This window comes from Camelina sativa, chromosome 18 (genome assembly GCF_030686135.1).
Source record: "Camelina sativa cultivar CO46 ecotype springtype chromosome 18, ASM3068613v1".
Lineage (NCBI taxonomy): Eukaryota > Viridiplantae > Streptophyta > Magnoliopsida > Brassicales > Brassicaceae > Camelina > Camelina sativa.
In genome coordinates, this window is record NC_141897.1 from 17722016 (window position 1) to 17749193 (window position 27178).

At 39.1% G+C, this 27178-nt stretch overlaps 4 pseudogenes across 1 annotated transcript; 2 read left to right on the top strand and 2 right to left on the bottom strand.

Moving 5' to 3' along the window:
• Positions 1 to 1262: 1262 nt before the first annotated feature.
• LOC104763490 (uncharacterized protein At4g26485 pseudogene) lies at positions 1263 to 2175 on the bottom strand (annotated as a pseudogene).
• A 2414-nt stretch (positions 2176 to 4589) lies between these two features.
• LOC104761658 (uncharacterized protein At4g26485-like) lies at positions 4590 to 5751 on the top strand (annotated as a pseudogene).
• Positions 5752 to 6111: 360 nt separating this feature from the next.
• LOC104761659 (nicotianamine synthase 2 pseudogene) lies at positions 6112 to 7312 on the bottom strand (annotated as a pseudogene). Its single transcript, XR_015589363.1, has one exon. The product of XR_015589363.1 is annotated as a nicotianamine synthase 2 pseudogene (transcript).
• Positions 7313 to 9228: 1916 nt separating this feature from the next.
• LOC104763491 (uncharacterized) lies at positions 9229 to 9684 on the top strand (annotated as a pseudogene).
• The last annotated feature ends 17494 nt before the right edge of the window (positions 9685 to 27178 follow it).

The following is a 27178-nucleotide window of genomic DNA, read 5'->3' on the forward strand; positions in this document are numbered from 1 at the left end:
CCGAAAAATCATCAATTATATCCGTCTCTTTCATCCTTATTCTCTCGAAGTTTGAAAGCAAGGTTTGAAGTCTTGCCTCTTTGACTCTCTCAGCTCCCATATACTTTGTTTTTATTGAGGTCCAAATCTCTTTCGCAGTCTTAAGGCGTCCAACCTGTAAAACTAGGTTTTCCGGAATAGATTGAAATAAGAGTACTCTTGCTAGATCGTTCTTCTCTTCATCTGTTGAACCTTGTGAACCTTGAGCATGGCTTCCATTCGCATTATCCATACGGTGTAATTTGTCATGGTGAGGACAGGGCATAAAAAACTTTTTTATTATCTTAGTGAAACTTGCTCAAAACACTAAGCTCTCTCTCTCTCTCTCAGAATTCTCTTATCTCTCTCAAGCTTACAATCTCTCTCAATAGAAAAACCTAAAACACAAGGCTTCTATTTATAAGCTTTTAGAATCCTATTATTCTTTTTTCCTAAGAAAATGATTATTTCCTAAACTTTCTCCTAAGGATATGTTAAGATCTCAATTTAACATATCCTTGTCCTAATCGCCTTTTAAGTTTGCTTGGTTATCAAGCTTAACTCAACAAAACAACCCGTGGTATGTTATATACTTTGATATAGTGCAATAATTATGTTTTTTCTTAACCGTTTGCTTTCCTAATGCTTCATTTCATCCATGTTATTACTTCTCACACCATGTCGATTAATAGTCCAGATATATTACACACACATATAAACATATATAGTGACATAGAGTCATCAATTCATATATGGATGAATTGATGAATTTGTCAAATTTAGAGACTACTAATATTAAACTCTGGTTTTGTAATCTGGCTATTCAAAGATAGTGATTGTTTATGTACCTCTAAGAACATTCAATTTCTGTTCATACAGTCTTAAGAGGACAAGAACTGAAGCTTCATTCTATACCAGGGTTTTTATTTTCAATTCCTTTCATTAGTTTTTTTTTTCATCAAACCAATTCCTTAATTAGTTGGATCATTTATTTTCAAAGCGAAGAATGAGGCAGAATTTAATTATTTATTTTTACCATTCGATTAACATAATCATTGGTATACCATTACAAATAATAGCAGTGATTATTATTCAAAGTTTCGAACAGAGTCAAGTAACGGCAAAAGAACTTTATAAATTTTTTTAGGAATAGTGCGAAAGATAAAATATATAATCTTCGTCACATAAAATTTATCCGATCCAAAATCCAAACCCACTTAAGTATATGTAGCAGAAGAGTTTTTTCAGAGAATCCGTTTCCGGAACATGAAGGTAGAAGATCTCCCAACAGGGAAGCTACCGTCACAGTGACGTCCACTTCCTCTCTTATTTGAGTAACTAGGAAAACAAAATTTATTAAATTCCATCTCCCGGACCAAACACAAACCCTTTTCTTCAGCCAGAGTTTCGATCTCCCACTTGTCAAATGGATGAGCCGTCTTATGAGTAACATGAATCTCACCACCGATGTCTTTTACCATCTTTTTCGCACTCTTCATAAAACCTCTCACCACTGCTTGGTGTAACCTGTGATAGACATACACGCATTTTCAATACACCAAAGATAACCATAAAAATGGAGCCAAAAGACAAGTCTTTTAGATTAATTACATGATGTAGTAGCTCTGGTGCTCATCACGGCCAAAACCGAACCCTGAATGAGGAAAATTAAAGATGATTCTATCATAAAGTTCCGATCGTTGACCATGCTTAAGATCTTTGGTCATGGAATGCACATTAACCCCGTGGACCACGATGCAACCTCGGGTCTTCAACTCGTGTATGTTAGCTCTTCCATTCTTATACTTAAGCTGTACCTCCTCTGCATTATTCGTATTTCAATTATTAATCACCAAAATCATATTATATATGGACCATCTGGTTTCTTTACTCGCATTAACAGACAAAACCCAAAGTTGTGACCCTGATTATATGATCGTTCAATAACAAGATCACTAGATCAATATATACCAAAAAAAATTATACCAAAAAAATAAATATCTTTACAATGACAATATATACCAAAAAAATTTCTAAAATGATAGACAATTAAAGATTTGATTTACCAAAAGTGTCGAGAGAGGTTGCAGTGAGGTTTGTTGCGGAACCAAATGCTCTAGTCCTCCTTCCTTCACGTTGGTTACAGCTGCCGTCATAGGTATGATGTCTGACATGATCTCACAACCCTTGATTCTATTGTTTAAGCTCTGATACCAAATATAGAATCAAGAACTTTTAAAAAACAGAATTCAAAAGGGGTTCAAACTCACGTTCGGAGAAACAGGGAGCAATGGTATTAGGGAACCACAGATTGTTCAGACCTCAATAACAAGTGATGGGAGAGGTAATGAAAACAACGAGGAGATGGAGGAAGAGATACCAGAAATTGTTGAGATTTCCGACGATGATGAGACAGAGCAACAACCAGTAGCTCTTAGAAGATTGACTAGAGAAAGTAAGCTACCAAGTTACTTACAAGATTATGTTCTCCTTGCAGATTTAGAGGGTGAACAACTTCTGTTGACTTTAGACGAAGAACCTTGGAGTTATGAAGAGGCTATGGAGCTAACGGTTTGGAGGGATGCTTGTGGGGAAGAGTTACTCTCAATTGAAAGGAATAAAACATGGTCGTTGGTTAATCTCCCACATGGTTCAAAAGCAATAGGATTAAAGTGGGTCTTTAAGATAAAACGCAACTCTAATGGCAGTGTGAACAAATACAAAGCTAGGTTGGTCGCGAAAGGATATGTTCAAAGACAGGGAATTGACTATGACGAAGTATTTGCTCCAGTAGCTCGAATTGAAACCATACGTTTCATAATTGCTTTAGCAGCTACTAAGGGATGGGAGATACATCATCTTGATGTTAAGACAACGTTTCTCCATGGTGAATTAAGGGAAGACGTCTACGTTAGCCAACCAGAAGGATTTGTTGTGAGTGGAAGTGAAAACAAAGTTTATAAGTTGCATAAAGCTTTGTACGGTTTGAAGCAGGTGCCACGAGCTTGGAACAACAAGTTGAATCAGATCTTGAAGGAGTTGGGTTTTGTTAAGTGCTCCAAAGAACCCTCTATTTACAGGAAACGAGAGAAGGAGGAACTACTTGTCGTAGCAGTCTATGTGGATGACCTATTAGTGACCGGTTCCAGTCTTGATCTAATCCTAGAGTTCAAACGGGGAATGTCAACAAAATTTGAGATAAGTGATCTCGGTTTATTGTCTTACTATCTAGGGATAGAGGTTGAACAGAACAAGGAAGGAATCACTTTAAGTCAAGAAAGATATGCACTTAAAATTCTAGAGGAGACTGGTATGAAAGAGTGCAATCCTGTTCACATACCGATGGATCAAGGTCTGAAACTTTGTAAAGCACAAGGTGAGAAATCTGTCGATGAGAAGCAATACAGAAGAAACATTGGTTGTTTGAGGTATCTCCTACATACGCGTCCAGATTTATCTTATAGTGTTGGTGTTCTAAGTAGATACATGCGAGAGCCAAAGCAGTCACATGCAGTAGCTCTTAAGCAAGTCTTGAGGTATCTACAAGAAACGACAACATTTGGACTAAAATTCATGCGAGGGAATACTAGTGGGTTGATCGGCTATAGCGACAACAGTCATAATGTCGATACAGATGATGGTAAGAGTACTTCAGGGCATGTGTTTTACTTTAATGAGTGTCCCATAACATGGTATTCCCAGAAGCAAGAGATCGTTGCCTTGTCATCCTGTGAAGCTGAGTTTATGGCAGCTACGGAGGCTGCGAAACAGGCAATATGGCTACAAGATCTGTTAAGTGAAGTCATGGGAGAAGAGAGTCAAAAGCCAATAGTACGGATTGATAACAAGTCAGCTTTAGCTCTCACAAGGAATCCAATGTTTCATGGGAAGAGTAAGCACATTCACAGGAGGATTCATTTCATACGAGAGTGTGTTGAAAACGAGCATATAGATGTGGAGCATGTTCCTGGAAGCTTACAAAAGGCGGATATTCTAACTAAAGGGTTAGGAAGAATCAAGTTAAAAGAGATGAGAGATCTCATTGGAGTTCAAGAAGTGAAGGGGAGTGACATCAAGTTTAAAGGGGAGATTGTTGAGTTAAGCTTGATAACCAAGCAAACTTAAAAGGCGATTAGGACAAGGATATGTTAAATTGAGATCTTAACATATCCTTAGGAGAAAGTTTAGGAAATAATCCTTTTCTTAGGAAAAAGGAATAATAGGATTCTAAAAGCTTATAAATAGAAGCCTTGTATTTTAGGTTTTTCTATTGAGAGAGATAGTAAGCTTGAGAGAGATAAGAGAATTATGAGAAAGAGAGCTTAGTGTTTCGAGCAAGTTTCACTAAGATAATAAAAAAGTTTTTTTTCTTTTGAATTCTGTTTTTTTAAAGTTCTTGATTCTATAGTTTTTTCATTATTGAAAATATTTGGTTAATTCGGATTTTTTTTTTCAAGCATCTCTTTTTACACACGCAAAAGGAGAAAAATGTATCAATTGATGCATTATAAATTTATGTACTCTCGGCAAGAAAAAAGGTTTTTGCATCCTTTTTTCAAAAGGATGGATACATGAACACAATATTGAATGCTTTTCGAATTACATAAATACCCACAAAGTTCGAAGAGCCAGTTGGATATATAGCCTAGTAAACAAACAAAATAAAACATTTAAGTCCTCTTTGACCCATGCATCCATAAATACATATGTATACCTGTTTATATGCATACATACATTATAATCTTGGTGTGAGAGGCAAACTCATGCAGAGACGAAATGGAGGTTCAAAGAACTAAAAGGTTAAAACATTACAATAACAAACAAAAAATACTTTTGGTCGGAGAAGGAGACTTCTCCTTTTCTCTGTCTCTAGCAAGAGCTTTTGGTTCCGCATCTAATCTCACTGCAACCTCTCTTGATACTCAAGGTACGTAAATCAAAATTTAATATTAAATTGCTTTACATTAGTTATGTGAATTAATTCTGGAATGACGAACGTTGTATAGGGGAGCTAGAGCGTAAGTTCAAGAATGGGAAGGCGAACGTAGAAGAGTTGGAGAAACTCGGGTGCAGCGTGGTCTATGGAGTTAACGTCCACTCAATGGCCACAAAGCCTACCCTTGGTGGTTCCGCTATATATGATAGAGTAATCTTCAATTTTCCTCATGCTGGGTTCGACTATATGTGAGCACGAAATTAAAATCATCATTTATGTTTATATATATCCCTTGTATCGACCCATAGATATATTTCTGTTGTCTTTTTTTTTTTTCCATTTTAAAAGATATTACTTAGTGAACCAGTAGGAAAAACATATTTGAACCGATTTTATTTCTTGGTTCGATTCTATATAGTCAAACCTATTTCTTTAATTTTTTTATTTTTATTTTTATTTTACTGTGTGATTTAGGAGGCATCAACAGCTTGTAAGAGGGTTTATGAAGAATGCAGGAGTGTTGGTGAAAGATGAAGACAAGGGAGGCGAGATTCATGTGATTCATAGGACAGAGTATCCATTTAGCGAGTGGAAGCTTAAGACTCTCGGCGAGAAAGAAGGTTTAGATTTGATTCGTGAGATCGAGTTTTGTTTGAGTCATTACCCTTGTTATTCCAACAAGAGAGGAAGTGGAGGTTACAGTGACTCCAGTTTCCCTATCGGAAAATCTTCTACTTTCATGTTTACCAAACAGTTCTTTTATTAATTTGAATGCTTAAAATAGTTTTCATTTGTTACTATCTTGGTTTCGTAGTTTGACTACTTAGTTTGGTTTCTTTGTTACTATCTTGATTTTTCTTTAAAATTACAAGATTCATAATCATAGAGTAGTATATCATAAATATATGACGACCAGTCCACACAAATGTTTGATATTGTATGAATATGTATATTTTTATTTCGATTTCATTTTCGGTTATTTGTAAATTTGAACTGAATATATTCATGTTGAGAAAACGAAACCAATATATTTGTATTTTTAAGGATTTGCAAATACATTTTCTGTTTGATAAGAAAAAGAAAAAAAATGGTTTCAGGCACCACTGAGATCAATCACAAACCTTGATCACATTATGACTTATCAATATACATTGTGGTTTCTCAATTTTATTTTTTATTAATCAAATTAATAATAAAAAGAACATACAACAAGGTTCCGTATCTTCACACTGATATGAAGATCAAAGAACTCACAAAATTCACAAAACGATAATACTTAACAAACATACCAGTATACCGCACTCCTCACAAGGCATAAAATCGAAAATAACAAGACATAAAAACACATAATTTTAAGAAAAGAAATGTGTTACAATTATTACTTGTTTACTCGATGGCACTAAACTCCTCGATCAAATTCTTCTTCATACCAAAATTGTTCATAGTCGCGTGGACCTTAGAGCAATTACAAGGCATAACCACACACCGTCCAATCTGGCTGCCTCTAACTCCATTCGAACCACCTAGCTTTCGTGCGATGACCACCGAGTTCACTACGTCATCGGAGGGATGATAAATGGTCAACACCTCAAATCCTTTAAGATCGGAAGAGTCAACGATTGGATACAAGAAAGCTCTAAGACCATGAGCACTCCTTAGCATCAACACAGCTCCCGGAGCCATATATTTCTCCAAATGCTCAATAGCTTTGACCTTTGACTCTTTATCCATCCCAACAAGAGCTGCCAAGAAAACGACATCATATTGGTCTAACCCTTCCTTGGCATTTAACACATCAGTTGTGTGGAAGATCATGCGTTTTGAGAGATCAGGATCGCGAGAAACGAGGCTTGAAGCGAGTTTGTTGGCCTTTGAGTCGATGTCAAAGTTGTGGATCGTTGTGTTGGAGAGGTGGAACTTGGCCAAGACGATGGAAGTAAGTGGCATCGGACCCGAACCGATAAAGGCAACTTTGGTAGGGACATGGGTTGTGTGATGAGATAGGAGATCGAATTCAAGTTTGCCTAGTTTGAGATAGTTGTTGTAATAGGGAAAGATGTGTAAATGGTTTAGTGGGTTGTCTTCAAAAGAGCCTAAGATTGTTGAGAAGTGTTCCTCTAAATAACCTTCGGCTTCACCACAAAGCTTGATAAGATGAGATCTAGCATCTCTCACTTTTTCATCGTGTATTGCTGTGACATCGATGTTTGTGTCCGTTGGTAAGCATGTGGACACGAGTTGTCCGAACAAAGTGTCGACATTCTTGGATGGTTTTAAGCTCTCGAGGTTTGAGATTTGGTTGTATAAGTGGATGATTTGCTTCAAAACTAGGTTACTTTCGTATGCCATGTCGACACTATGAGGAGAGAAAATAGAGCTTTGAATTTTGTTTCAAGACTTGGAAAAAAGCTTGTGTTGTGTTGTCTTAACCCTCGCAAGGGGTCGTTATTTATTGACGCAGTGTGGGTCCATTCTTGGCTAAAATTTGTTAGTTTATTTATTTGATTCGATTCATATATATTAAAAATATATATCCTATATGTCATTTTAATTTATGTTATAGAATTATTATTTTTGTTTAAAAATGAATGATATTCCGTTTTTTTCAACATAAAATATTAACATGTTTTCTATATAATTACTGACCTTAATCACTACTATCCTACCAAGAACTAAAAATATCATGTACATGTGTAAGTTAACAAAAAAAACATGTAAATATTAATGTGGAAAACATCTATATGGATTTTGTTGTCCTTGGTTACAAGTATAACTAATGTGGAAAAGATTCACGTCGTATGAATATTCGAAATTAGGGTTTGGTTATAAGTCTAATTAATAGTTAAAGTTCAACACAATATGTGTAAAGGTTTTACATTAAATTGAACACAAATTATGGCTTCTTTTGTCAACAAATATTTGTTCTAAACAATAGATTTATGAAGAAAAATGAGAAGGTAACAAAAAATTATATTTTTTTAGAGAAGTTTTCTTCACCAAATTCAAAAAAAATCTAAGCATTGCTTGCGTGCTAAAATTTTCATTAGTAACTAGGATTTAACTTATGGTACACCATGGGACAATTATTTAATTTTATTTATAATAATTTTTTAGCGGTATTTAATTTAGTCATAAAATTATATATATATATATTTTTATATATATTTAAGCGGTGATAAAATATTCTTAAAGTTTTCTAATTTTATCAGGATAAAACACTAAAATTATGAATTATAACTGTTTGTATAATGTATAATTAATCATCATAATATTTTTTATTTATTTAAAATAATACTATTATTGTTTTGTTTGATTTATAATTATTTAATTTAATTGATTGTTTATTTTTCAGTGTATACAGTCTAATGATTGATTTTTCTATTTTTTTTTAATTTTGGGACTCATATATAGAAAACAAATTTGCTATTAATAAAGAATTTAAGTAGAATTAATTAGTTTTTATAAAAAAATTGATTTTATCAATTTACAAAATTTTACTAATTGCTTTTAGTGCAATTTTGTAGAGACTAAAATTTTAAATAAGCAAAATTAAAAAGGTAGAATCCAAAATGTATTTAAAAAATGTATATATAGATGTGTGCAAATGGGTATGATTGTGCTTGTCATGCATGAATGGAATCTAAAGGAAAGATACGTGTAGTCGTGTATAATTGTTATTGGTATCATTCATTCTACGATATAACGTATATATGGCTAGGGTTGGTATTTTAGGCATGTCTCATAACATAGTTAAGTCGCCTCGAAAATGCATCAATTATTTTTAATAGTATATAAAAAATATATATATGATCTACTTGGGTAACCGAAAAATGAAAATGATCTAGTTAAATTTTATATTATATACCGTTGAATTCTAAACGGTCATTAGATTTCTTTCACTTACATGCTTTGTTGGGAATAAATCAATCCTTTTAGGTCGCTCAACATTAAATTTGAACTGAATACACAATATTGGATCAAGGTTCAGATTGCTTTCTTAAAATGATTGACTTTTTTTTTTTTTTTTGTGCGATCTCAATTGTTACCTATCGAAACCTCTTCTTACCGACGCTTAGAACTAAGAGAATGGCTAGTCTTCTCAGCATATTTGAATGAGTTTGTAAGGATATTGCCAAGGCACTGAATGAGTTTGTAAGCACCAAACTAAAAGACAACGTACAAATCATCTCATATTATATGGTATCAGTATTTTTAGAGATGTTTAGTAATCGAAAACATACTCAAGGCCTTTCGCAGCAAACTTCACATGTACTATGGAGAATCCAAAGGGAAGAAGGAGAGATGTAGCCATAACTGATGGAGTGAGGCCGACTGGTTCGTCGGTTGTGGAAGCAACGGTAGCAGCTTTGGCAGTGGCGGGCCGCTATTTGGTCTGATGAGTTTTAGCCTCGTGGACAGGGGCCCATGGTGGAGTACTCTGTTTCTCATCGTTTTCTCCACTGATGATGGTATTTTCTCCGGGTTTGGCTGGGACGGTGGCGATTCTTGTGGCGGCAATGGTTGGTGTTGGGGTGGCTGCTGCCTTGTGGGTAGTGGGGATAGCCGCGCGCTCTGGTTTGTTGTGCGAAAGAGATTGGTGTTGAACCGGAGTTGCTGAGAGGAAGGTTGAGTCGGTCATGAGAGAGTTAGGTTATGGTCGAAGTCGTTACTTGCTAAAGAAGTCAGAGGTTAGTTATTCTTCTTCTTCTCGGGCTACCTCTTCTTATTAGTTCAAACTCGGAAAAGGTCTCTTTTCTATGTTACTTGTGTCTCATGATTCATGGGAATTTCAAGTGAATAAAGATAATGCATAGATGATATAACTATGATAAGAAAAAGAAATTAAATAGATTTTTTCGAGAGATACAATTTGTAAAATCTTCCAAAGACAATTTTGTAATTAGTTACAAAATTTATAGATAGATTTGGTGTCTGTGACTATGAGAATGTAAAAGGATGTAAAACGTAGAGTGCATGAGCGTGTTTTAAAAAGACTAACGTCAATGAATTGAAACTAAAATCAGTTTTGAGTTTCGATCCCTAAGACAGAGGACTTGAAAGCTAGTTAAAAGGAGTAAAACAACATCAATGGAATGAAGTTATTAAAAAAAGGTTATTAGAAAACTCGGATTGAGAACTAAGAATTTGGCTCTCAAATAAATTGTAGTAAAAAGGTGGAACGAAAAGGCCTAGCGAGTGCGCAAACCTTTGGTAGAAGGAATGAGCACGTGTGGTTGTTGTCATCACAAAAAAAGGTCACTATTATGATTTCCCTCTTAAAGCCATATCTCGTTATCATTGGCCCCATCTCATTTCACATCATACATACTTACAACAAAACAAACACAATATGTCTACTTACACTCATTCATGCATGCATATATATTAGGTTTTTCTATGTACATACTTTCCTAAATCTATTATACAACAAAATATATATAATAGAGTTCAAATATGAAAAATAAATCCATATGATCCACATAAATAATATAATATGTAATTATGTATGATGATTTCTGTTGTGGACAAAACAAATCATCATACATAGTTATATATTATATCTGTGGATCATATGGATTAGTTTTTCATATTTGTACAACATTCCATGCTCATCATAAATATTACCGATACATAAAATAATTTTATATGTAACACCGCATATAAATTTTTTTGTTTATGTCTTGATAAGTAGAAGAACTAGAAGAGGACAAAGGAACCTAATGGAAGATTGTCTATGGAGTTTCTTCATGATTGGTTTATTTGAGAAAAGCTGAGTATTAATACTTTTAGAAAAAGAGAGAGATTTTGCACACAAAAAAGAAAAAAGAAAAAGAGAGAGATAATTGTGAGGAGAATAGTTAATACGAATATGTGTGTTGAATGAAATTGGTAGTATTATTATGTTCAAAAGAAGAATACTAAGATATGAATTGGTGTTTTTTGTTCATTCTTCTTATTACTTATCAAATGATTTGACAAATTTTATTGATTTGTCTAGAAGATGTATTCTCTTCCATTATAAGTTGTAAGTTCTAACTAACAGTAGTTTATTTAATATTAATTATATTATTTTAATATTTAAAACATGAAAAAGTAGCTTCAAATTTCCTTAATTTTTTCTTATATTTTGCTTATATATTCCTTAAATTTTACACAATCCTAATTAATTCATTTTGATTCAACATGTCTAATATTACTAGTGTTAATAAGGATTTAAAAATTCGCATTTAAGCGTCAGATTAATAATACATTGATTTTTATTACAACAAAACCAACACAATATGCCTACTTACACTCATTCATGCATGCATATATATTAGTTTTTATATGTACATACTTTCCTAAATCTACTATACAGCAAACAATATATAATAGGGTTCAGATATAAAAAATAAATCCATATGATCCACATAAATAATATAATATGTAATTATGTATAATGATTTCTGTTGTCGACAAAACAAATCATCATACATAGTTACATATTATAATAGGTAGATCATATGGATTAGCTTTTCATATTTGTACAACATTCCATGCTCATCATATCATAAATATCTCAGATACATAAAATAATTTTATGTGTAATACCGTATATAAACAGTATATAAAATTTTATATAAGTTGATTGTAATATTTAATTGCAATAAAGTATAAAAATCTAATTTAAATACCTACATTATATTACTAGTCTTCGTACTATATTATTTATACTAGTCATAATGGGCTTATATATATGACAAGTGTCGTGCAGCCTGTATGAGTACGGAACAAACTCCAGAACTGCGTTGACTTTGAATGTACTTTTTATTTCGTAATCAACCAAATTGCTTGTCACTTGTCTTCTGAGTTCAATCATATGATTGATCGGCAAGAAGACCGAATCTGAAATCAGACCGATCGATTCTAGCCTAGTTTGGCCGTTTCTCAGGGAAATGGGCAAGAGATTCTGTTTGGCAATCAATTCGTCCGAAAACCGGAGCTCGACTTGAATATGTTCAAACAGAACAATTTATTTCTTGTTTGTATTGAAAGTTATTGGGAGATGGTGAACCGGAGATCGACCGAGATCTACGGTCGAGATAATAAACTCGAAAATGGAAGTCATGAAGATATTATTCTAGAAGATATTAGATAAATGTTAATATTGGTTTAGAAAGTTTAGTATATTCACCAATGTATAAATATATATATATATATATATAGTTTACATTTATTCTTATCTTAATTTAGGAAACTCATCTCTATATAAGAAAATGTATCTTGTACAATTACAATCATGAGAGTCTAATACAATTCTTCCTCTAACACATTATGTATCTTTACTCTCATCAAATCTATCATGATATCAGAACAGGCGATCATGTGGATCTAAAGGTTTTCTAAATTCCGCTGTGATAACTTTGTGATCTTAATGATCATGAAAGGTGATGACGTTGAAGATGATGGTGAGGGAGACGACACAGATGATGTCCGTGAAACAAAGAATGCTTTGACGTCCACATGGTTGTTTCATAATTATTTCTTAATTATTATAAGTTACGTTTTGATTTTATTCTTCGTTCTTGGGTTGGTTTAGCACAAGTATTGGTGAGATTTTTTAATGTTTTAAGGGTTTGGTTTTTCACAAATAGTTGTTTATATTTATGGGATTTATTCTTGAGTCTAGAATATTTCTTATATTTTCTTTTAGTTTCCTTTATTACGGGGGAGTTTGGTTATGGTTTAATCATTATGGGAGTTGGGAGTTTGTTTCTATGATTCTGTGGATCTCTATTCATGTTGGTTAAGGTTTTGTTTGCTTCGGCTTCTATGATGTTCTATCTAAAAAAAAGAAAAAAAAAGAAAAAAAAAGACGTGGTCGTATTGGAATATATACACAAATGTTTGGAATTGCATGAAAATGTAAAGTTCAGTTTTGAACTGAAAACAAATATATTTGTATTTTCAAGGATTTGTAAATATATTTTCTGTTTGTTACTGAAGATAACATAAAGAAAAAGAAAAAAAAAAATCCTTTTAGGCACCACAAATATCAATCACAAATAAAACGTTCTGAAACAATCTATCCTTTTAAAAAAAAAATAATAATAACAATTTTTTAGTGATCTCATACCCACTAATAATCTAGCATCAATCATCAACCGCGAATAACCAAACAATTCCGTTAACCAAAACAAAATCCAACAATGAAATAATCTAATAACCAAATCAATCAAATAACACCAACATCCTACGATATTCTATCAACTCAACCCTAGCAACCTAACAATAGCTAGATCACAATCAATCAGATCTCTATAACAACCTCCTCCTCATCGCCTTGATTCTAACACTTTACTTTTACCTGCACTACAAACACAATCAATCAGACCTCTATAACAACCTAACACTTTACTTTTACCTGCACTACAAACACAAATTGAGATGCATGAGTATTGTCATAAACACTCAATGAGGCCATCCTCCCATCTACTGATCGATACACACAAGCAACAGAGATTCTATTGTTAAAGCAAACAAACAAAAACACAACAACACATCAAACCAAGAAAACAAGTCTCGGTTAAGTCTGGTGTCGACCGACACTAGGTCTTGTAACGCCCCGACCACCACCTTTCAATGGGCCCCATGTCCAATCCCATTCAATGGGCCCACTTTCCTTAATGGGCCTCACGTCCTCTCACTAGGCTTGTGATCCCATCCATATCCGATGGCCGGTTTGCTACGACCGGGAGGCTTTAAAGACTTGTTACCGTCCCTACAAGTCACCACATGATCTTTCCCTGTGTTTAGTTCTCACTCGCACAATTCCGACAGTCACTTCCCAGAAGGTCACCTATCCTGAGACTACTCCAGCTCAAGCACGCTTAACTATGGAGTTTTCTCAGGACCCTTGACCGAAAAAATAACTGCACTTTGGTGACATAGGTGGCCAAATCAATTCTTTTAAACCTCTCTGCATGTCTCTGAAACTGGGGTGTCACAGGTCTGGTGTCGACCGAGGCTAGGTAGGTGTCGACCGACACATACTCGACCATGGTGTCGATCATTGATCGATAACTTCTTCGCAGACACGATCTACACGAAGCCGAACATCGAACCTTAGTTCCAAATCGCCTTCGATCCGTCCCAAACTCTCCCTGTAACATCCGCGAACCAAATAGTGACATTTGGGGTTGGCTGGGAACGAAGGAGAAGCTTCTTGAGGCGTTGTTCCCACCGTTTCTCAACCAAATCGTCCTGCAAAAGAGGTGAGTGCTTGACCATGGCCGATCTAAGCCTGAGATCACTGTTGTTTTGGCTATTGTTTGTTGTTGTGGTGTTTTTCTTGCGTTGGTTGGTTGTTTTCGTGTTCCCATAGGTTCCTGAGGAGTTTGGTAGAGTTTGGGACAGTTTGGAGGCGTTTGGGAACGGAGGTTCATCGGTCGGCTTCGTGCAGATCGTGTCTGTGAAGACAGTGTTGATCGACACCAGTTAAGAGTCGGTCGACACTAGTTAAGTGCCGGTCAACACCATGTTTGTTAAGTGTCGGTCGACACCAGTTAGATGTTAGCGTCGATCGACACCGACCTAGCGTTGGTCGACACCAGACTTAACCGAGTCTTATTTTCCTGGTTTGATGTGTTGTTTGTGTTTGGTTTGTTAGCTTTAATAATAGAATCTCAGTTGCTTGTGTGTATTTCCCAGTAGATGGGAGGATGACCTCACTGAGTGTTTATGAAAATACTCATGCATCTCAATTTGTGTTTGTGGTGTAGGTAAAGGCAAAGTGTGATCGTGGAATCAAGGCGATTAGGAGGAGGATGTTCTAGAGGCTTGATTGATTGTGGTCTAGCTATTGTTAGGTTGCTAGATTGAGTTGAAAAAACATTGCATGATGTTGGAACTGTTATTTGATTGTTCTGGTTATTGGATTGTTTTCACTGTTGGATTTTATTTGGTTATTGGAATTGTTGTGATTATGCGTTGTTGATGTTCATTGTTAGGTTGCTATTGGGTATGTGACCACTATTTACTATTATTATTATTTTAAAAAAACCGGGTCTGGTTGTTTCATTTTTGTATCAGAGCCCTTACGGTTCTCAACACATGAGGTTTGTGTAGGGACCTTGTTGGTGGGCGGGTTTACATCCCACGTTTTGTTTGATTCTGGAGCTACCCATAGCTTTATTACTCCAGAGTGCGCGGAGAGTGCAGAGATCAGAGGAGATCCCGGGGAGCAAGCAGGGGTTGTCAGAGTCGCGAGGGGTGAGTTCCAAAGAGTTTGTGGTCGCATGAGAGATGTGGATATTCAGATTGCAGGGGAGTCGAGGACTGCAGATTTGATTATCAGTTATGTGGTGTTGTATGATGTCATCTTGGGGATTGATTGGTTGCATCGTCACATGGTACATCTAGAATGTTACAGGGGTAGAGTAGTCTTTGAGCGTCTAGAAGGGAAGCTGGTTTTTGAGGGGGTGAGGCCGACTTCGGGGAGTCTGGTGATCTCGGCCATGCAGGCTGGGAAGATGATTGAGAAGGGGCGTGAGGCCTACTTGGTTACGATTTCGATGTTGGAATCAGTGGGGCAGTCTTCTATTGGAGGTATTCAGGATGTGGAGGAGTTTGAGGATGTGGTTCAGTCGTTGCAGGGGTTACCACCATCTCGGTCTGATCCCTTCACGATTGAATTGGAACCAGGGACAATGTCGTTGTCTAAGGCGCCCTATAGGATGGCTCCAGCAGAGATGGCAGAGCTGAAGAAACAGCTGGAGGATTTGCTGAGCAAGGGATTCATCAGTCCTAGTAGTTCACCATGGGGAACACCGATTTTTTTTTAAGAAGAAAGACGGGAGTTTCCGCTTTTGTATTGACTATCGGGGTTTGAACCGGGTCACTGTGAAGAACAAGTACCCTCTCCCGAGGATTGATGAGTTATTAGATCAGTTGAGGGGTGCTACTTGGTTCTCCAAGAATGACTTGGCGTCGGGTTATCACCAGATTCCGAGTCATGAAGCAGATGTGAGGAAGACCGCCTTCAGGATGAGATATGGGCATTATGACTTTTTGGAGACGCCGTTTGGGTTGACAAACGCGCTAGCTGCGTTTATGAGATTGATGAAAAGCGTGTTTCAGGAGTTTCTGGATGTGTTTGTCATCCTTTTCATCGACGACATCCTGATATATTCCAAGAGTCCTGAGGAGCATGCAATACATCTGAGAGCAGTTCTGGAGAAGCTGCGGGAGCAGAAATTGTTTGCTAAGCTGAGCAAGTGCAGTTTCTGGCAGCGTGAGATGGGGTTCTAAGGTCACATTGTTTCTGCAGATGGAGTTTCAGTGGATTCCGGGAAGATTCAGGCTATCAGAGAGTGGCCGAGGCCGCAAAGTGCCAGTGAGATTAGGAGTTTCTTACGGTTGGCAGATTATTATAGGAGATTTGTTCCAGGTTTTGCGAGTATGACACAACCGATGACTAAGCTTACAGGAAAGGATGTTCCTTTTGTTTGGTCACTGGAGTGTGAGGCGAGTTTTGCAAGCCTCAAGCAGATGTTGACTACCACGCCGGTGTTAGCTCTGCCAAAGCAGAACGAGCCTTACGTTGTGTATATATATGCTTCTGGAGTTGGATTGGGTTGTGTGCTGATGCAGCAGAGGAAGGTTATAGCCTATGCTTCGTGGCAGTTGTGGAAGCACGAGGCCAATTCCCCTACCCATGATCTAGAGATGGCAGCAGTGGTTTTTGCCTTGAAGATTTGGAGGTGTTTTCTGTATAGCGGGAAGGTTCAGGTATTTACAGATCATAAGAGCTTGAAGTACATCTTCACTCAGCTTGAGCTGAATTTAAGGCAAAGGCGTTGGATGGAGTTGGTAGCGTATTATGATCTGGACATAGCTTACCATCCTGGTAAAGCTAACCTGGTTGCAGATGCTTTGAGCCGGAAGCGGGCGGCTTCGGCTCAGGAGCAGGATATGGAGGAGTTAGTGAGTGAGATTAGTGCATTGAGGTTGTGTGCTATTTCACAGGAACCTTTGGGTTTGGAGGCAGCTGATCGAGCAGACCTGTTGAGCAGAGTGCGGTTAGCTCAGGAGAGTGATGAGGGGCTGGTGAATGCCTCTAAGGCTGCAGATTCAGAGTATCAGGTTTATGCTAATGATTGGATCTGTGTACCTAAGGGTGAGGGTCTTAGGCAAGAGATACTAAGAGAGGCTCATTCGAGCAAGTTCTCTATTCATCCAGAAACGACTAAGATTTACCGTGACCTCAAGCGGTATTATCATTGGGTCGGGATGAAGAAGTACGTAGCAGATTGGACTGCGAGGCTGAGCATCAAGTTCCTGGTGGTTTATTGCAGAGTTTACCCATTCTGGAGTGGAAGTGGGATTTGATCACTATTGATTTTGTGGTGGGATTGCCTGTGTCGAGGACGTTCGATACGATTTGGATCATTGTGGACCATTTGACTAAGTCTGCATACTTTTTGGCCATCAAGAAAACTGATGGAGCAGCGGTTTTGGCTAGGAAGTATGTGAGAGAGATAGTCAGATTGCAGGGTGTGCCTGCTAGTATTGTGTCTGATCGAGATTCTAAGTTCACTTCGGTGTTCTGGAGGTTGTTTCAGGCAGAGATAGGCACGAAGGTGCATATGAGTACAACCTATCATCCTCAGACGGGCGGTCAGTTAGAGAGGACGATCCAGAATTTGGAGGATTTACTGAGGATGTGTGTGCTGGACTGGGGTGGTCACTGGGCAGATCGTTTGAGCTTGGTTGAGTTTGCATATAACAACTGTTACCAGGCTAGCATTGGGATGGCTCCTTATGAGGCGTTGTATGGGAGGTCATGTCGTACACCATTATGCTGGACTCATGTGGGGGAGAGGAGTATGTTTGGTGTGGACTTTGTTCAGGAGACCTTGGAGAAGATCCGAGTTCTGAAGCTGAACATGAAGGAGGCTTAGGATCGGCAGAGGAGTTATGCTTATAAGAGGAAGAAAGATCTTGACTTTTAGGTCGGTGACAGAGTGTACCTCAAGATGGCTATGTTGCGGGGTCTGAACATGTCATTGATAGAGACTAAGTTGACTCCAAGATACATGGGTCCGTTCAGAGTAGTTGAGCGGGTTGGACCAGTGGCATACCGGCTAGAGTTGCCTGAGAATATGTGTGCGTTCCACAAGGTATTTCATGTGTCGATGCTGAGGAAGTGTCTTCACGAGGGTGATCGGTTGTTGGCTAAGAATCCTGAGGATCTTCAGCCCAATATGACCTTGGAGGCGAGACCATTGAGGGTTCTCGAGAGGAGAATCAAGGAACTTCGGAACAAGAAGATTCTTTTGATGAGATTCCTGTGGGACTGTGATGGAGTAGAAGAGCAGACTTGGGAGCCAGAGGCGAGGATGAAGGCAAGGTTTAAGAAGTGGTTTGAGAAGCAGGCCACGACTTGAGCTTGTCTTGCCGTGTCCCAATTGTAGTCCGTGGCTGGAGCGGGTATGGAGTATTCCAGTCCATCTCTCTTGATACTTCGTCGCTTTGGAGTGGTTGGTTGTGCGACTAAGTACCAGGATGAGGTGGTGCTCGGGATTCGTTGAGGTTGTAACGATGATGATATTTTGAGATTAATAAGATAAGTATTTTTCTTTATGTTTGATGGTTATCATGGAAAAAAGAGAAATAGCTCAGGTTTCTATTGTTGGGAAGTTACCATAAATAGAAAGTTTCCAAGAAAAAGAGGTTTCCAGAATTAGAAAGTTTCTAAAAAGGGAATTTTTTTGGAAAGTGTTGAGGTAGATCTAGTCGGGAGATACTCGATGGCATAAGACTTGTTTGCTCAAGGCCGTGTGGGCCCAACTCATGTTGCTTCGAATGACGATCCGAGAGCGCGCTTTAGGAATACGTCCCAAGAGCAGGATTTTTGAGACTCCCTGGATACCGTAGCTGTGAGCCGCGGCTCAGCAGTACACCGGTATGTCTCGAGGGTTGCAATCTGAGAGCGGGGGAAGTGTGTGTGAGTGACTTTCTGGATGTCGTAGCTTAAGGTGGTTTGCTTGATAGCGAGCCAGCATGATTTGTTAGTTGTGACCACGGATGGGGGAATCATTGAGTTTTGAGCAACTAACGTCTTGGATATGAGTATATTGGCTATAGGGAAACCTCGGGGTTCAATCGGAAGTGTGCGGGCTGTTGCGACAATTCCACGGGAAACCTTGGTTGACGGTGTTCAGTCCGGTCGGAGGACATGCAGGCCGTGTTGTCGGTGGCACGGAGGTTCTTGGTGGATGGATGTGTTGCGGGATTCGAGGACAAATCCTAGTTGGTGGGAGAGAATTGTAACATCCGCGAACCAAATAGTGACATTTGGGGATGAGTGTCGATCGACACCAACTTTTTCTAGTTTGACCATATTGTTTTAATTCGTGATTTTTGGGTAGGTTTGGTTTATTTGGATTATCTAAACCAAATATATAAGTGGGAAGCGACTAATTAAGGGTTTGGAGAAAAGTTGTGTTCGCCGTTTGCAGAAGAAAAGAGAGAAAGGAGAGAAGTTGTGGTTTGAGAGGTTTTTGGCTTGTTCTTGGTGTTTTTGGAGAGATTTGTGGCTGTAAAAGGGAGAGATGTTGCTGGGAACGAAGGAGAAGCTTCTTGAGGTGCTGTTTCCACCGTTTCTCAACCAATTTTCCAGCAAAAGAGGTGAGTGCTTGACCATGCCTGATCTAAACCTGAAATCTCTGCTGTTTTGGCTATTCTTTGTTGTTGTGGTGTTTTGCTTGCGTGGATTGGTTGTTTTCGTGCTCCCATAGGTTCCTGATCGTATCTGCGAAGGCGGTGTCGATCGACACCAGTTAAGTGTCGGTCGACACCGACCTAGTGTTGGTCGTCACCAGTTATGTGTTAGTGTCGGTCGACACCGACCTAGCGTCGGTCGACACCAACCTAGCGTCGGTCGACACCAGACTTAACCGAGTTTTGTTTACCTGGTTTGATGGGTTGTTTGTGTTTGGTTTGTTGGCTTTAATAATAGAATCTCAGTTGCTTTTGTGTATAGCCGAGTAGATGGGAGGATGGCCTCACTGAATGTTTATGACAATACTCATGCATCTCAATTTGTGTTTGTGGTACAGGTAAAGGCAAAGTGTGATCGTGGAATCAAGGCGATGAGGAGGAGGATGTTCTAGATGCTTGATTGATTGTGGTCTAACTATTGTTAGGTTGCTAGATTGAGTTGATAGAACATTACAGGATGTTGGAAATTTTATTTGATTGTTCTGGTTGTTGGATTGTTTTCACTGTTGGATTTTATTTGGTTATTAGAATTGTTTTGATTATCCGCTGTTGATGTTTGTTGTTAGGTTGCTAGTGGGTATGAGACCACTAGAGATTTATTATTATTATTATTAAAAAAAAAACGGGTCAGGTTGTTTCACTCCCAAACGCCTTAGGAACCTATGGAAACATGAAACCAACCAACCCACGTAAGCAAAACACCACGAACAACAGAGAACAACCAAAACCAAAGGGATCTCAGGCTTAGATCAGCCTTGGTCAAGCACTCACCTCTTTTGCAGGAAATTTGATTGAGAAACGGTAGAACAACACCTTCAGAAGCTTCTCCTTCGTTTCCAACAACAATTCTCCCCTCCACAGCCATAGATCTCATCAAAAACACCAAGAACATGCCAAAAGCCTCTCAACTCACAATTTTCTCTCCTTTCTCTCTTTTCTTCTCTCAAGCGGCGACAAAACACTAAAACCCTCGACCTAGGTCGCTTCTCCACTTATTTACCCAATAAAACCAACCAAAAATCGCGAATTAAAACAATATGGTCGAACCAGAAAAAGTTGGTGTGGATCGACACATCCTTGGTGTCAATCGACACCTATCCCCAAATTTCACTATTGAAACGACCCTACCTGTTTTGTTTTTTAAATAAATAATAAATAATGATAATAATAATAATAAATATAATAAATACAAAAAACAAAGCTAGTGGTCCCATACCCACTAACCGCCTAACCACAATCACATCAAATGGCAGAAATATTAATACCAATAAATAACCAATAAACCAATAACCGTATTAATTCTAAAACCATAAACTAAAGTTCTAATCAACATAAACCAGAGAGCCAGCAATCCTAAGCAATACTCTAGGACTCAAATCTAGCAACCTAATAGAAGCCCAAAAGCAACCAACCGAACCACTAGAACATCCTCCTCTTCATTGCATTGATTCCACGATCACACGATGCATTTACCTGCACCAGAAACACAAATTGAGATGCATGAGTATTTGATAAACACTCAGTGAGGCATTCCTCCAATCTATTGGGCTATACACACAAGCAATTGAGATACTCTAACCATCAAACAACAATCATGAAACAAATCAGGCACTGCATCGACCGATGCCAAACTTGCATCGACCGACACCAAAGGGGATTGCATCGACTGACGCATGATCTGCATCGACCGATGCAAGGTTCACTTGCATCGGCCGACACTCACATTGCATCGACCGACGAATGCTCGACATTTTACGAAAAACCCTAGTTGCATCGACTGACGCCTCCACATGGCATCAACCGATGTTCCTAGGTAAATCGCGCTGTCCTCGCATTTGCATCGACCGACGCACAAAGTGCATCGACCGATGAACATGCCGAGCATTGTTTTCCCCAAAGCTTCCCGCCGGATCTTTGTTCCTACAACCATCAAACTCGATCCCAAGCCGCAAGAAGGCTTCACAAAGCCTCTAATAGCGTTCTAACAAGCCAACAACAGATAAACAAGCAGATCAGAGAAATTTCAAGCTTAGATAAGCTTGATAGACAAGGGATTATCAGTGATAGAAAAGGGATTACATAATATTCTATTTCCATATGTATATGATATTGCTTGCACAACATTCATCCACACTTGTATATATACGTGACATAGTATAATGAGAAGGGGCATCGAGTCTTCCTTTGTAACATAGTATCAGAGCCCAAAAAATAATAAAGAAAAAAAAATTGCAGCCTCCTTCTTTTTCTTCTTCCTCGTCCTCTTGTTCCCCTTCTCTCTTCACAAACTCTGTTTGTACTCTCTCTCTTCACAAACTCTGTTTGTACTCTCTCTCTTCTTCTCTCCGTTTTACTCATTTTACGATGGCTCAACCGGCTCACAAAGCTTTCACCGTGATTCATATTAAGTCACACATCCCTATTGTACTCGACATGCAAAAAATGAATTACGATGCTTGACGTGAGCTTTTCGAAACTCATTGCTACAGTTTCGGTGTTTACAGTCATCCCGATGGTACATCCACTCCAGCCAACGACGACGACACTCCTTGGAAGGAACGCGACGGTGTCGTCAAAATGTGGATATATGGCACCATCTCCCCTTCTTTTCTCAACACCATCCTTAAAACCCGTAGCAGCGCTCGTCAGATCTGGACATTCATCGAGAATCTCTTCCGCGACAACAAGGAGGCACGCGCAATTCAACTTGACAATGAACTTCGCTCCCTTACCATCGGTGACCTCTCCGTCCATGACTATTGTCAAAAGCTAAAGACACTCTCAGATCTCTTAACTAACGTTGATTCTCCTGTCACGGAACGAGTCGTGGTCATGCACATACTCAATGGCCTCACCGAGAAATATGACAACAGCAACAACATCATCCGACATCACCAACCGTTTCCATCATTTGCTACTGCTTGCTCCATGCTGGTTGAGGAGGAGCGTCATATCTCCAAACAGATCAAAACCGGAACATCTACCACCATCGGATCTTCATCTCAAACTGCGTTGTATACTTCCCCCGGTGGAAACCACAACAACAACAACAACGACAGCAATCCCTGTCACAACAACCCCCATGGCGGTAACTACAATGGGGGTAGAAGACGTGGCCGCGGACGTGGCAGAGGACGTGGTCACCAACAATGGAACTGGGGCAACAACTGGCGCATGCCACTTCCATGGTTCCAAACACCGGCATCCGCACCACAGTGGCCACAGCGGAACTGGCCCCAACAACCTCCCATGGCGTATATGAGAACACACAACTTCCGCCAAGTCTAGCTGCGGCGTTTCGAACTATGATGGCAATTGGTACATGGACACCGATGCTACGTCTCACCTCACGTCACAGCCAGGTACCCTACATTCTCTTTTTAATTCGAGCTCTTCCCCATCGGTTGTCGTCGGTAACGAATCCTCTATTCCCACAAATTCTTTTGGTCATTTATCATTTTTTCTAAAAACTGACATTTGCATCTTAGAAATGTGCTTGTTTGTCCCTCTATTATCAAAAACCTTGTCTCGGTTCGCCAATTAACTATATATAACCTTGTTTCTGTGGAATTTGATCCGTTTGGTTTTTGTATTAAGGACCTTCGTTCTCCGATGTAATAGCACCGGTCCTCTATACTCCATCACTTCACCACCATCGGCCACTCCATCTTCTATGTCTCCACAAGCCATGCTCTCAACGGTTCCCAACACTTTGTTGTGGCATCGTCGTCTCGGACACTTGGGAAACACAACTCTTAACTCTCTTATTTCTTCTCGTCTTATAAATTGTTCTAAAACTGACATGCCTCTTTGCCATGTTTGTCAGTTGGGGAAACACACTCGATTACCATTTGATTCTGTTATTTCTCATGTTTCTGAACCTTTTGAAATTGTTCATTCTGATGTCTGGACCTCACCAGTTCCCAGCATCACAGGAATAAAATACTATGTTATTTATCTCGATCATTTTACTCACTTTCTTTGGGTTTTTCCATTGCGCAAAAAGTCCGACGTATTCTCAACCTTTTTAACATTCATGGCTTATGTGCCTAATCAATTTGGCTGCAACATTAAAGCTTTACAATGAGATAATGGTGGTGAATATCAAAACCAAACGTTTCTCACTCATCTCTCCACCCATGGCATCGTCCCTCGCTTCTCTTGTCCTCATACTTTTCAACAAAACGGCAAAGCCGAACGCACTCTCCGCACACTTAACAACTGTTTTCGTTACCTCTTGATTCAAGCATCAATGCCTCCTCCATATTGGGTCGAGGCACTTATGATGGCAACTCACTTGTTCAACATCCTACCATCTTCCTCCATCAACAATTCAACTCCTTTCACAAAACTCTTCAACAAACCACCCAGCTACAATCATCTTCGGGTTTTTGGCTGCTTATGTTACCCAAATCTCCTTCCCGTCGCACCTAATAAACTCGCTCCTCGTTCTACAGCTTGTGCATTCCTCGGATATCCACCTAATCACAGAGGATACCGCTGCCTTGATCTTACCACTCACAAGGTAATTATCTCTCGTCATGTTATATTCGACGAGTCCAACTTTCCTTTCTCCAAAAATGTTCCAAACACTCCTCCTCTGATTCTTGAACCACCCGTACCTTTGTCACCTTCACCTTTTCTTCGTCTCAACCCCATCGAAACACCAAAACCCTCGGCCGTTCCGCAGCCGCCTCCCTCTCCGGTACCGGTACCCTTGCCGGCTCCGGCTCCACAAGCGGTTCCTCCACCTGCGCCATCTTACCCTATGATGACATGCAGTAAACAAGGTATCTCTAAACCTAGGCAACCACTATCTCTTCATACTACCACCCTATCTCCTCTTCCTTCCTCTCATCTTAAAGCCGTAGAGGATCCTAACTGGAATCCAGCCATGCATGAGGAGTATAACGCTCAAATTAAAAAGAGGACGTGGGATCTTGTACCACGGCCCGAGAACACTAACATTGTGCGTTCAATGTGGCTTTTTACCCATAAATTTGGTGCAGATGGCAATCTTTCTAGGTATAAAGCATGCTTGGTGGCGAATGGGAAATCACAAGAAGTGGGTATCGATTGTGATGAGACCTTCATTCCAGTCGTCAAGCCAGCCACCATCCGCCTCGTTCTAGAACTGTCTCTCTCTCGCAAACGGCCGATCCACCAACTCGACATAAAAAATGCCTTCCTCAACGGCACCGTCGATGAAACGGTGTACATGCATCAACCACCGGGCTTCCTTGATCCAGAAAAACCTGATCACGTCCGCTTACTCCGGTGCTCCCTCTACAGCCTCAAACAGGCTCCAAGAGCTTGGAATCACCGCTTCGCTCAGTATGCACATTGTATTGGTTTTGTCCAGAGCAAATTTGACTCGTCTCTTTTCGTTTACCATCACCACACTGGCACAACATATCTTCTTCTCTATGTTGACGATATTGGTCTCACCGCTTCGTCAACGCAACTACTCAACCAGATCATTTCTTCCCTCAACAACGAATTTGAGATGACCAACCTCGGGGAGCTTCACTACTTTCTCGGTATCGCCATCAAAAGGAACACCTCTGGCCTATTTCTCAATCAACGCAACTACGCGGCGGATATTCTTCATTGTGCTAACATGACACACTGCAACCCTTGCACAACTCCGGCCGATACTCGCACCAAACTCGAAGCCGCCGTTGGTCCCTCTGTCGAAAACCCAACACTCTACCGGAGCCTCGTCGGCGCCCTACAATATTTAACATTCACTCGCCCAGACATCTCTTTTGCTGTCTAACAAGTCTGCTTATTTATGCATGATCCACGTGAGATTCATTTTAAAGCACTAAAACATATTCTTCGGTATGTTAAAGGCACGCTTGACTTTGGACTCCAGCTATATCCGACCACATCCACTGGTTTAGTTGCTTACATTGATGCTGATTGGGCGGGGTGTCCTACGACCCGACGCTCCACTTCAGGCTACTGCATCTTCCACGGTGACAACCTCATTTCATGGTCTGCCAAGCGCCAGCACACCATCTGCCGTTCCAGTGCTGAAGCCGAGTATAGAGGTGTAGCTAATGCCGTCGCGGAGACAAATTGGCTTCGTAATATTCTCCTTGAGCTCCACCGTCCTTTGTTAAAAGCCACCTTGGTGTACTGTGACAATGTCAGCGCCATTTATCTCTCTTCCAACCCAGTCCATCATCAACGCACGAAACATGTCGAGATCGACCTACATTTTGTGCGTGAACGTGTTGCCCTCGGCGCTGTCAAGGTTCTACACGTTCCTTCTTCACACCAATATGCGGACATCTTTACTAAGGGACTACCAACTCCTTTATTCAATGAATTTCACAATAGTCTCAGCATCATTCCCAATGACACTACGACTGCGTGGGAGTGATAGATAAGGGATTACATAATATTCTATTTCCATATGTATATGATATTGCTTGCACAACATTCATCCACACTTGTATATATACGTGACATAGTATAATGAGAAGGGGCATCGAGTCTTCCTTTGTAACAAAGCCATGGTCATGCAAGAACAGCCTCAAATCTCCCAAAAACCTCAAGAACAGAAAGAACTCTTTTCCTCTCTTTTCTTTTCTCCAAAAACTGCCTAACCTCGGCCACAACACGACATAACCCTTTTATAAGCGGTTTCAGGGTTTTTCCTAACCCCATAACACAACGTTTAGCTTAAACTCGTCCGCACCGAACCAACCTTGCATCAACCAATGCACATAGTGTATCGACCGATGCATCTCTTAAACCGGGATTCTGGTTCACGGATGTTACAACTATTTGGTTCGCAGATGTTACAAATTTTTAAATGTAAGCCATTAAACAATGAACTTTTAAATGTAGACTATATAAAACATGAACTTTCAAATTTAGGTCATTCAAACTATTTAACTTTGTTGAAGGCCATAAAAATACATCATCTTTTATTGACTAGAAATTTTTGGACATCAAGTCAAAATTGACTTGATATTAACGGGCGATTGGGGACTAGCCGTAGGGGCTTTAATTTTTTTAAAAATCTTTAAAGTTTTATTTTCTTCAATCGTACTTTAATATTTTAACAGCCTTAAAAGCGCTCTTCAATTTTGTCGGAGCCAAATTCCCCTTATCTGTTCTTGTTATGCTTTTTTATTTAAGCCTACTATTTATAACTTTTTTTGTTTAAGTCACAACATATAAAAAAATTAAAGTTACATCCATTTAAAAGTAACCGCCATAAAAGTGGTAACCAATCACCCCCTAAGTCTGCTAAATACCAATGTTCTAAAATACGGCTTATACGGCCATATATACGGTCATTAAACGATATACAGTGACCCATTGTACCGTTTTTAGTCTAAGGATTTAATATATACGGTTTGGTTGAATATGATTACTTATACGGCGTATATATGGACGTATATCCAATTATCGTATATACGGTATGTTTTTCTTTTTTTACCT